This window comes from Phaethon aethereus (assembly GCF_964289735.1).
Source record: "Phaethon aethereus genome assembly, chromosome: 1".
Classification (NCBI taxonomy): domain Eukaryota; kingdom Metazoa; phylum Chordata; class Aves; order Phaethontiformes; family Phaethontidae; genus Phaethon; species Phaethon aethereus.
In genome coordinates, this window is record NC_138575.1 from 118,283,638 (window position 1) to 118,294,514 (window position 10,877).

The following is a 10,877-nucleotide window of genomic DNA, read 5'->3' on the forward strand; positions in this document are numbered from 1 at the left end:
AAATCTTCAAAATGTTTCTGTTGAGGATAGTTTTGGGTCATAGCACAGCTCCACTGAATCAGTAAGAGGCCTCTGGCTGAGTTCTGTAGGAGCGGATGTATCCTTGACAGTACCAAGCACTTTCTCCCAAGGGGAGTCCTTTAGCCACCTTAGCAGGGTTTGTAGACTTCTGAACTTTTGTTGATGAAGACTCACATGACGCATCTGCGCAGGGGCTGGTTGGTGCACCTTGGAGAATGCTTAACACGTGCAGGGCTCTCACGGAGCTTCTGACTGACTGTGGCAATGAGATAAGTTCAGCTCGATTTTCTGCTGAGGGCTGACGTGAAAGTTACGTGCACGGAGAAAAGGGCTTTAGTTTCGCGTTTCCCTTCACGATTCACCTTGGAAGCAGCAGTGGGGTGAGGCAGGGTAGAGAAGGCTTGTTGCATACTCGGTGTTCTTGCAGACTGTCTGCTGCACTGTTTTTTGTATGTGACAAGCAGAATGAAAATGTCATATGTAATCTGTTCTGTCTGTATGCATCAGTACCTGGGAGTTATACGACTGAGGAAAATGTAAAGAGCAGGATGTTTATTATCTTATTAATGCATGGGCATCATTACCATTCTCTTGTTCAGTGAGTGGGAATGTCATGAAAGAAATACACTCACTCCTAAATGTCAAGGCGGTAGGTACCTTAGAAGTGCTAGGATCCATAGCACTGGGGTGGAGGGGTGAATGGGGCTGAGCATCCCGTTCAACACTAAGTGGCTACAGCCATGGTCATAACAGATCACACTGGGTGAAAAGTGTGATGGAGAAGGTTGTCAAAGGTGTAAAGGGTCTGTGTGGAGAAGCTGAAGGGACCCGCGCTAAGTACAGGCCACAGAGGTGTGTAGGAGTGTTGGGGGAGCAAAACCAACACACATCCCTCCCTCCTGCACTGAAGCAAGCTGTGTGTTTGCACAGAGCAGTACTGGGAGCAGCTGGTGGGTCTGTGCCCAGTGCACTCAAAGTGTAGACACAAGACTTGTGCTGCATCAGCATGCTGGAGGAGAATCAAACCAAAATTGTTTGATCCTCCAACTTGCTAAATATGAGGCAGCGTAAGATATTGCAGGTTGTACCAGCCACTGGAAAGTGCAAATGGTTTGCTTTAGTAATCCCTGTAATCCTCTATAAATAATGCCCTCCCCTATATTGATGAAAAAAATTATGTAACAGCTACACCCAGCCAAAAGGGAAAAAATAAATGAAAGAAAAAATGAACTAGTGCACTCATGATGCTGGTCAGCTTCATCTGAGCCGTATTAGGAGAGCTTAGGATTCCCGCCAGACAAAGGAGGACTATCATCAGGAAGGAAAAGCTGCGTAATCTTGGATTGGAAAAGTAGTTTTCAAGAAACTCCAGACCCCAAGACTTTGTTTGCTATGCAGGGTGCAGGCTGAGCTGGAAGGGGGGGGATTGGTATCTTGGGTCACGCTCAGCTACTCATTCATGAGGACTTTCACCCTGGGGTTCCTACACTGATTGGTCTCCAGGTCAGTAGCAGCCACCCCTGCTTTGATGTGGTGGCTCTTCCATGTTTCACGTGTGCAGAGAAATTGCTACTGGCTTGCTCTGGCACCCTTTTTAAGCTTCGCTGAAGCGTGAATTAGTGGATCAGGAGGTAGAGCTGCGAAGGGTTTCTCTCCCTGGGCTGGATATACTGGCAGAGCTGCTGGGAGATACTTGCACTGTGGCTGAAGGAAATTTTATTCTCTGGTTAGAGAATTGCAAAAGGAGCATCAGCTGCTGATTGATGGGCCCAATATTTTGCTTTAAAAGATGTGTACGTATTTGTTCAATGTACATTTAGATGCTTGGGGTTGTCCCGAGATCTTACCGTCTCCCAGGCTGTGCTTTGGGCTGCAGTCCACAGGAGTTGCCTGTGATTGACAGAGCTGACAGTAATGCCCATTTGATGATCCCTGGATATGCCATAGGGGTTAGGCACAGAGAGTGAGTGCTGGTGCTGCACCTGCCTTCCTCCTCCTTCCTCTCCTGCCTTAGCCACCTCCCGAGAAGCACTCCCCCACCATCTTCTGCTACCCCTGCCCAGAGACTGCTAGCTCAGCTGCCTGAACTTTTCATGAGATCTGGGCTTAAAAGTGGGTGGCAAGACAGAATGAGGTGTGGGCAGGTGGCCTGTGGCAGAGATCAGGGGTGTCACAGCTGCTGGTAAATGGGTAGGCCAGAGCTGGAGTCACTTCATGGATCCTCATATGTGCCTCCTTCTCTGTCCCCAAGGGACAAGTGCATAACCTTGGTTGGACTCGATGATCTTAAAGGTCTTTTCCAACTTAGACTTTTCCAACCAGGTCTTTTCTGTTGTCACAACAACCCCATGTAATGCTACAGGCTTGGGGAGGAGTGGCTGGAGAACTGCCCAGTGGAAAAGGACTTGGGGGTGCTCGTTGAACGCCGGATGAACATGAGCCAGCAGTGTGCCCAGGTGGCCAAGAAGGCCAACAGTATCCTGGCCTGTATCAGAAATAGTGTGGCCAGCAGGAGTAGGGAAGTGATCGTGCCCCTGTACTCGGCACTGGTGAGGCCGCACATCAAATCCTGTGTTCAGTTTTGGACCCCTCAGTACAAGAAGGACATTAAGTTGCTGGAGCATGTCCAGAGAAGGGCAACGAAGCTGGTGAGGGGTCTGGAGGACAAGTCTTAGGAGGAGCAGCTGAGGGAACTGGGGTTGTTCAGTCTGGAGAAGAGGAGGCTGAGGGGAGACCTTATCGCTCTCTACAACTACCTGAAAGGGGGTTGTGGTGAGGTGGATGTTGGTCTCTTCTCCCAACTAACTAGTGATAGGACGAGAGGAAGTGGCCTCAAGTTGTGCCAGGGGAGGTTTAGACTAGATATTAGGAAAAATTTCTTTACAGAGAGAGTGGTCAAGCATTGGAACAGGCTGCCCAGGGAGGTGGTGGAGTCACCATCACTGGAGGTGTTCAAAAAAACATGTAGACATGGCACATGGCATGCAGGCATGGTGGTATTGGGTTGACTGTTGGACTTGATGATCTTAAAGATCTTTTCCAACCTTAATGATTCTGTGATTCTGTAAATGATTGATTCTATGATTCTGTGACCTGGGGGTCTCCATGTGTGTGGAGGTGCATTCCCACACCAGGCGGCTGGTGCCTGCCTGAGTTGGAGACAGCACTGGGTGGGCTTGTTCCTCTGCAGCACCTTGGCTTTGCAGCTTGGGTTCTGGGGTGGGTGGAGAGGGCTTGGCTGGGACAGGGAGGATGGGGAGCAGTAGCCTTGCCTGTGGCAAAATGATGTCAGGCCTGTGCATGCAGTACTGTGCCCAGACAGTCTCACTGCACTGGTGGGTGCTGCCCGGGCTCTGCGTAGGTGGAGGAAGTCTGTGGGCCTGGTGGCAGGACAAGTAGCAATCAGGACTTGCCTCTGGTGCCGGAGCTTGCCGTGGTCCCCCCGTACTGGTGTGCCGGGTGATGCGTGACCTTGGAGGAGACACACTGTCTGTGGCAGGGCAGGGAGCAGTTTGGGTGTGCAGTGGTTTGGCCGGCACTGTGTTATCCTGTGGGTGTGTAAGGGATTTGAGCAGCTCTGGGAAAGCCACTGATGAGGTTCCCAGCCCATCAAACCAACCGAGGGGCTCTCATGGCATCCCTGCAGACAGTCTGAGGCCAGGGCAGCACGGAGGGTCAGGGAAAGGGTGCTGGAAAGCACGCTGACAAGGCAGCATAGATGCAGCCCATCTTTCCAGTTGAAGAAGGCTGCAGCAGGTTTCTCTGAAGGCTTTCTGTGCTTGATGGGTGAATCACTACCAAGAAGTGCGGCACTTCTTCTTGTGTAGGTCTGTGCTGCCGGCTTCTCCACAGCCTCCACTGACACTGAGTAATCACTTGGAGACAAGTGATGTTGATGACCGTGAAGAAGATTGTAAATCACAGCATTCTAATAGCTCCCACAGGTGGCATTCCTCTTGACCTCTCTGGGAACTCTAAAAACAGCTGTGGTCTAAAACCCCCAGTTAATTGCACTGTGAAAAGCAAGAGCCCCCTCTGAGTGTTATTACGATTTGAATTACATAGTCCTTAAATGCTGGCATTTAAGAAAGTACAGTAGTGGTCTTCCTCATGTGAGAATCCACAGAAATGTTATGGGTTCTTTTAATGGTAAATGTGGCCAACCCACTGAAGCCAGTTGCAGTCCATGGTCGGTGGTTTTACCAAAAGTATTTGCGAAGGTATTTTTGTGACGATGAAAATTAGGAAGTCCAGATGGTCATCAAGGTATCTCATTCTTGCAAGCATATGCACATACTTTGTTTTATTCCTATGCCACTGATTTCTCCTTGGATCTGGGGGAGAACATGTGTTCACTTTGCTTGCCCTGTTGATTTCAACCTGACCGCTTCCTTGCACAAAGCTAAGTGCATACCTGAACATTTGCAGGATCAGTAGCTTGCTTGATGTCATCCAGGTCCAAAAACCAGTCCTTGCTGCAGAGTTCTCCTAAAAGATTTCTAACAAACATTTCTTGAAAAATAATAGGTTGTTTTTTTAAAAATCCTGAAAATAAGGTCTAGCAGGTTGCCCACATACCAGTTATTTCCTCATTCAGATGTCAGTTTTTCCTCAGACCTGGGTGAAAGTAAGAATTTGTTAAGATTCAGGAGTTTGACTGTTTTGACTTTGATCAGTGCTAGCAACAGAGTTCTTTAAAAAAATAAAAAAGAAAAAGCAACTCTTGGCAGAGAGAAGACTCTCTAGGTGGGCCAATTAACTTTAATGAGTTTTCTCCTCTTTGCTATGTGTGTCTGTTGCTTGAAAATACCTTCTAACGTTTGGTTGAAAGCCTTCTGGAGCTTGTGGAAAGCCCGCTGGCTTCTCCAGGCTGGCGTGTTGTAGGCATACTTGGGAAAGATGAAGACTTTTTCTGACTTCAGATAAACAGATACCATTTGTTTCTGACATCTTTCAAAGTTCTGTCCCTTGCTTGGAGGTTGGACAGAATTTCAATGGAAATGACTGGATCCTCATTTTTCCCTTGTCCAATTCTTTGTAGGTTTTCTACAGTACTTTTTATTATAAAGAAGTTCAATTTTATTTTTTAATTTGAGCCTCATTGTCAGGAAACAATGATATGTGATGATACAACGATATGATATTCAAACAGGGTATGTCAATCCTCTTTCTATTGTTGGAAAGTCTGCAGTCGCAGGTACTTGCACTTACTTGACTTTCAAGCTGTTTCAGGTGTCTTTCTGTAATCAGATTAATGTTCAGATATTCTTCTACACCTATCTCTTCTTCAACGCATTCCTGAATCAATTTCTTCTCTTTTGAGTTCTTCTAATTGAGTACTTCTGTCATTGTCCATGGCCAGTGAGCTGTTTGAGGAACTTTCTATCATGTCCTGTGCAGAGATTATGGAGGAGATCAGGTGAGGTGTATGGCAAGTCTTGAAGCATTTCTTTTAAACTGCACTCTCCTGGCTTCATAGAGTCATATACACCTTAAGGCCAGAAGGTGCCTTAGATCATTTAGTTTAATCTACTGGCTATCACAGACTGTACTTATTGCCATACTCCAACCTGTTCTGAGTTGTCCCAACAAGTTTGGATTGGCATAGATTTTCTCTCTGAAAGGTAGCCAGACTTCAAATGAAGATTTCAAGTGAAAGTTAATCTAGTCCCTCTTCTGGAGAGCCTCTTCCACTGGTTAGTCACTCTCACCGTAAAATATGAGTGTTGCTTGTGCCTGGCTTCCTACAACTTGCCATCTGTTTGAGAAAGGCAGGTTCCCACTTCTGGGTTTGAGAAATCCTTGGATGTAGTTTCTGAAATGCATCTTTCCCTTGTCTCACGGACCTTAAAAAAAAGGGGGGTGGTGAGATGGGATCTCTGGTTCTCCACTCTCTTTAATGACATGATAAAAGCAACCGATCTCTTTTAATATCAAATATTGTTGAGGTAGTGCTTTTTAGATGCAGGGCTTTTCCAGATCTGCCCACTGTCTTTGCTACCATTCATACCGTTTCTGGTATTGTTTTTGTAGACAAGCTTTTCCACATCCTTCACCCTTGGAGTGAAAGAAGCACAAAGTGGAAGGTGTAAGCTCAGAAAAAAGGCAGCATGAGGCACTGTGCCTGTCACCTTCAGAAGCAGAAGTCAGAATGCGTTTGTAAGAATGCTTATTTGTAAGTCTTATACTCATGATTATATTTCTCTGATGTGCTGCTTCCCATTTGTAGGAGCATTCTTACGAGATACTTTGCAGGAAAAGTCGTCTATATTTATATAGCTATTATGTTTATTTGTAGCTTTGTGTATATTAGCAGCAAGTAAGTTTATTCCTTCCAAGAGCCTTTCCCTGGAGGATCAGTAGCAGGCAAGATATCTCATTTAACACGAGAAAAAGGGAGACGATCTGGGGAAATAAAGGATACCAAACTTGGAGTAAGGGAAAGAGGGATGGCCAAACTTGATGTTTTTCAGTAAAAAAAGGGAGAGACTTGAAGCAAAGGAAAATAATTAAATAGTTTGAGAAAACAGTTGACTGAAAAAAGCAAGTGATCTAATCAGGAAGAGGAAAATTCGAGAGAGAGTGAGGAAGTAAATTAGTTTTAGAAATAAATAATCCAGATGATGGCCTTTGGCACTCTTACATTTGATTTCCTAAATTGTCAATAAATTGTTTAGGATAAAAAGGTATAAACACAGAAAGTGTATGTGTAGTGTCTGTTTACTTTAGCCTGAACTCCCTGTTCACACTCCCTGTGTGTTGACTTTCTTTGGCCGTTACCTTGAATGCAGCAGTTTGCTCTCTAGGCAGGAAAGGGTAGGTGTAGGAGGGGATTAGTTTACACTCAAGCTCTGCTCCTGTGGGCACTTTTGATGCTACCAGCTCACACCATTTACATGTCCAAGCTCAGGTCTGGACTCCAGGCCAGCCACCTTGACACTGTGGACAAAGCCAAGGTGACAAGAAATGGAGATTTACTACTACAGCTGAGAGATCTGCCTGACTAAGGTGGCCCCTCTGCGGTCCACTGCTTCCAGTTTGCTGGCAAAGAACTTTGTCAGCCTTCAGGACTGACTGCTGTGTATTTGGACTGGCGTGGCCCAGAAAACCCATGTTCTCTGCAGATAGGGCTGCTGCAGGTTGGACTAAAAAAGGTAAGAACACAGAGCAAGGCAAGAACCTGAGTGGTCATAAAAGGCTAGGGTCTTGGTGTCTGAACCTAGGAGAAACTTTCCTGCCTCAGATCACTTCCTCTTACACAGGAGACTTTTGTTACACTGAACTCTTGGCACTTTTCCGAAAGCTTAGGCTTGCTTATTTGGCTGGGAACAGATACTACAGCTTTAGTTTCACTGTGAAACAAAAAGTTTCCAACTGCCCAGCAGTAAGAAGTCAACCAAAATCTGGGCACCAAAGCCCATAAGCCAGGTTCTGATAGTCTTTTAATGCCTTCCCACCGCAACCTGGATCTGTGTTGTCTGGCTTTTTTACTTACTGCTCATTCACTCTCTGTATGCCTAAAGCTGTCTGCTGGCATACGTGCACCTGCCTAGCATTTCAGTCATCGTATTATGAGACTCCATTTCTGCACTGCTCTGCTTTCTGCAGCCAGCTGCAGAAGATGCTGTCCCAGTCTTTCGACAATGGACCAGAGGATCACACTCAGGGTTGTAGCTAACTACAAGAGGGAACATGCTTCTGGAAGGGTCACTCAGCTTCCATACTTGTGTGGAAAATTGCTTGGGAAGGGGCTGGCATCAGGATGGCATGAGAAGGATTGTAAGGCAGGAAGAGTGCCCACTGCAAGGCAAGCAATGGTGACTATAGGTCACTACTAGCTTTTACTGCGAGGAGTTTGTCCCACCCTGAGTCCGTAAGCTGTTCACCCCGGGATATCTGGAATTTAGAGCCTCACAGGCATGCAGGCACTTGGCTTTCACTGGAACTCCTACCTAAATGTCTTACAGTGCCAGGACCTGAGCACCCTCAGTCCCTGCATGAAATCTGGGGCATGGATGTTTAGATAAAAGCTGCATGTAGCTCTGCAGATGCATACTCAAGAGCTGCTATGTCCCAGCAAGGGCAATGAAGATGCTCAAGGACATGCTGTTCCATTCCTTAAATTATCTCCTGCTTTGCACTGCTGCTTTAAAAAAGGGTTTTATTTCCTCTGCTGGGCAGCTGCACCTCAGGAACAGGAAGGAATGTGCTAATGTGCATGTGTGCTTATACAGTTTTGCAGAACCACTGAGTTTGCAAAACTCTCTGAAAAACACTTGGCGATGAAAGGGTGCATCTGAGCGTGTGTCATTGTAACCCATATAAGCTGTAGAGACACACAGAAATTAAATTAACTGCTTATTTTAAAAGCAGGTGCCAGAGTTTCCCTTCATATCATTCTCGCTCCATCATTCTCAGGCTGTGAGAAAAGTCTCCCTGGTTTCTCCTCGTCAACAGCTGTGCTCAGGGTAAAATTTGTAGGGAGGTGTTACGACGTGAACAAGTCTTTCCCCATCACACTACCACATTTTAATGAAATGGTTGCCTATTAAATCAGGGATAATATTAAGATACAGATCATGCATCCTCCAGCTTCAAACATTTATTTCTCCTGAGAAGATGTGGGGTTTTGTTGTCACTGCCAGTCTCCAACCTCGGCCTGCTGTGGAGTCTGTCTGGGGCAGGTTCTCAAAATCCAATCTCAAGCACGGTGGGGGGCTGCTTCTAGTGATGAAGCTGTTTTCTCTTCTTGACTCTTCATTAGGAGAATTACTTCCATTTCTGTAAATGGGCTTCCTTAAATCTCAGGCTCTCTGTGAGGTGGGGAAAAAGAGAAACCGAGCACCCAACCGACTCTGCCTTGCTCTCTGCCAGCACCTTACACTGTTCCCAGCGATAAGCATGGAGATGTTCATCCTTCATGTAAGAGCAAAGGGTGGCAACGGCCGTGCCCAAAAAGCCTCGTGTTCACCTTGCTGCAGGGCTCAGCAGCCAGCAGCAGGAGGGGGCCCTGGGCATGCGGCAGTTTTGGGGTGTGCAGGGAGGGGCGACCATGGTGTCAGGGATAGCTGTCCAGCAGCCTCCTGACAGTGGGGACTTCAGAAACTACTGTCTGGACCCTGAATCTAAAATAAGCATTTTTTTGTTTGTTTGGTTTTTTTAATTTTACCTGTTTTTCTTTTTCATTGCTTAGGACACCAGTTAGGTAAGTCCTGGCAGGGCCTGAGGGGTAGGTGGAGGCCTGGTGGCTCCTGAGGATGTAATGGCTGCCACACACCACTACACGCATCGCAAATGGTGTATCGAGGGCCCAGAAACCTGGGACTTTTTTTTTTTTTTTTAAACTTAATTAAATAAAATCTGCCTTGCAGTTCAGGCAACAGAAATGCTTGAGCGGTCTCTGAAACCTGCCAAAATTTCAGCGCGTTACTTTGGTGTGGGCCCACTGCTGGCTCCGAGGAGCTGCCCGCCATGGCCTGATCCTCCAGGAGGAATGGGCCTCTCTGCGACTGCAGCTTATGGGTGTTTTGCCTCTTTTCTGTGCTTTGCAGCTGCAAATTCCAGTTTTATCTTTGCTCGGCGGTTTGGTGGGTCCCTGTCGGGTCACTGGAACGGATGGCTGGCGTTTTGGGCTTTTCCCTTTCGTTGCAGAAGCATTGGCAGAGCTAAAGATGTTGCATAAGTACGTTTCCCTACAAAGTAAAAGAGTCACAAAGAGGCTGCGCGTTGAATTTGGTTGTCTCGGCATTTTAAATGTGCTGGGGCAAATTACTTGGGTATTATCCCAGTATATTCCAGGTCACCTGAAGGTTATTAGAGAAAACTTAGAGATAAGGCGTGATTGTTAGTTAGTAGTAACACAGAAGTGTTTAAAAAACCAGAAGAATTTAGCTTAATATATTCTTTTATCACTTCCTTCTCTTTGAGAAAGACATTTTCCAAGCCGATTTTTTTTGTTATTCTCACAGAAGTGGTCATATAATCTTCAAAGAAAAAAGCTTTCATCAGTAACATGGAACCAGATTTGGGCTCAAAAATTGCAGCAGAATGAACTGGATTGCTACTCTTTTCCTCCTGATGTACATTTTGTTTTGGAAAATAACATAATTTTACGTACTTGTAATGTTCTTTTTTATTTAAAGTTTTTAAAATGTGTTTTATTTTTCATTGTTTTAAACTATTTCTAGATATTGTATACGCTGTTAGCATTGATGTAGTACATACAGTATGACATGCAGTTCAAACATTCTATCACTTAAATTTTATTTGTTTATTTTATTCAAAATGTAATTTAGAGTAGCTTCTGCTCAGTGCTGACTGAAATATTTTATCTTTCTTTCTTTCCTGTGTCAAAGCATCAAACTATCCTATGAGAGAAAAAAAGATGTTTTGATCGGTACTAGGCAGCAACTGCCCTTAATGGTTCTAAAAATAACACTTTTTGGTAAAATAGAAGGATATTTAAATTATGATATGTCATATTATGACACGTCAGTATTAGTCAGTGTATAATTCTATTGATTAGTCATGAAATAACAGGAAAACATGAAGTAAGAGAACTTCCATAAAATAGAATATATTTTGAAAAGAAAATTCAAAGTCTTAAAATTGACTCTGGAAACTAGATAGCTCTTAATTGTTGTTTTCCTCCAGATTGTCCATTTACTGAGAAATTACTGAAATACTTGTTTTTTTCCTTGGATCAAAACCAAATTTCAGAAAGTCAAACTTTGATTAGAAAAGAAGTTCTGAGTTTTGATCAGCTCTGAAATAAAAGTACGCTGTTGGAACTACAGTTGTAAGATGATCTCAGGTTTTTTTCTTTTTCTTGTCTGTATTTTATGACTTCATGCTGC